The following is a 1,967-nucleotide window of genomic DNA, read 5'->3' as shown; positions in this document are numbered from 1 at the left end:
AACAAAATATATAAAATATATATAACTTGAATTAAGAAAATAAACAATAACTGTGTAGGGCAAGCAAGCTACCCAACAGGGGCAACAGGGGCAGGTTTATGCAGGAAGCACAGCTTTTCCAAATGTAAACATCAAATGAACATGCAGAACATTCGTATTTAAATTGTCTTTTTGCAGTTTAATATTCACAGACACTATCTATATCGCAATTTGATTTAAGTGTACTGACCTGTTTTTTATTTATTCATCAAAAATATGACAAATTCCATGAAATTCCGCATTATACAGTAAATTCCATTTTTATGACTGGATTCCGCGATTCCGTCCATGTTTTCTGCAACGCGGTAATCACAGGGCCCTATAATGTAGCAAATGTAGTGAAAGTAAAAGACGGGGACGTTGTTTATTTACTTTAGCATTGAGTCTCTCCAACTAGGTGACAATGTAGCATTAAATCACCATTCAACAGACTCAAGCCACCACCGCACTGCCATCTATTGGACTGCAGAAAGATACTAACTTCTCAGTCTGCTATGTTACTGAGTCTGACAAACTATTCTGACACCGTGTCTGCACCGCAACTGGATGCAACAAAGCGACCGTTGAAAATCATTTCAACTTTGTGTCAGCATGTCATAAATAGAACAGGCATCAGTTTACTGCATCCAGTGCAGACAACATCACTGATTATAATGGGTTCTATTGTATTGTATCACGCGCCGCTCGCGTCTGGTATAGAAACCCAGTTAGGAAATGTGATGTGACCGATGTGATAAGCATGAGTTCTGGGCCGTGGCGTGGCCGGTATAAACACCAGCATTGATTGAGGGGCCGCGATCAGCTCCGGTGGCCGTGGAGCCGTAATGCGCCGCAGATGTGTGCCGTGATGCGCAGATCAGCTCTAGTCTCTATTGTCACAAAATCTGCTGTTATCTGCTGTCATCCATTTGTCATATCATCATGCAAAACTAAGAATTAGAATCATTGTAATGTGACGATGAAATATAGGTGCGGGTGGGTGGCAGGCGGATAATTTATTTGAAGCAGCAGACTCTGGTTAAGTTTGAGCTCATCCGCGCATCTCTACACTACTGTACATTGAACTCGGTCGCCAATAGCAAACAACTGAGCGTGCTCTGCTGGACAAACTAAGTAATTACACCATTCAGAAGCATTTAATCTGTGTTGTATGTTCTGTAAAAAAATACAGATATATCTGCGACAGGCTCATATCGGCTGATAATATCGGAAAAACGATATATCGGTCGGGCTCTATTCTTGTGATAGTCAAACAAAGTAGCGGCTTAAAAATTAACATTTGAGGTAATTTATGTCGTAGAAGCAAACATGAAAGTACAAATTAACCACTACACTACTTTAACCACATCTTAATCTAAAAATATATTCTGCAATGTGTATTGTCCTGCATTTTAAAATTAAAGCTGCAGTCCGTAACTTTTTTTGGTTAAAAAATGATCCGAAATCAATATTTGAGCAAGTACATATGATGTTGTTAACATTAATCATTTGAGAATAAAGTATAACAATAATAATAATTTGAACGTGATGTGATGTGATGTTGATGTGATATGAGCCAACTGATCTTTAGATTTAATCACCATTGGTAGCGAGATTTATGGTTATGCTTTTTTCCTCAGTTGGTCAGAACAAACGTGGCAAACTTGTACGCTGGAGGCGTTCCCGTAGCGTTTCGACGCAGCTCGAGTTCCTGAAGGGGAACAGTCAGACACCATGGTATAACGAGCACACTCATGCCTTAAAGAGAACAGCCCAGAACATGGAGCTGGAAGAGCTGGAAGCGCAGGAAGAAAACAAAACTAGAGGTATTTCGTATTGCATGGCGGGAAAGTACTTCTACTTATAGAAAAGCTCTAAAAATTGCTAGATCTACTTACTTTTCGTCTCTCTTAGAAGAGAACAAACACAACCCCAGGCATTTATTCAAT

Source organism: Sinocyclocheilus rhinocerous, unplaced genomic scaffold (genome assembly GCF_001515625.1).
Source record: "Sinocyclocheilus rhinocerous isolate Xijiao unplaced genomic scaffold, SAMN03320098_v1.1 scaffold1458, whole genome shotgun sequence".
NCBI classification, from domain to species: Eukaryota; Metazoa; Chordata; class Actinopteri; order Cypriniformes; family Cyprinidae; genus Sinocyclocheilus; species Sinocyclocheilus rhinocerous.
This window is presented reverse-complemented; position numbering follows the sequence as displayed.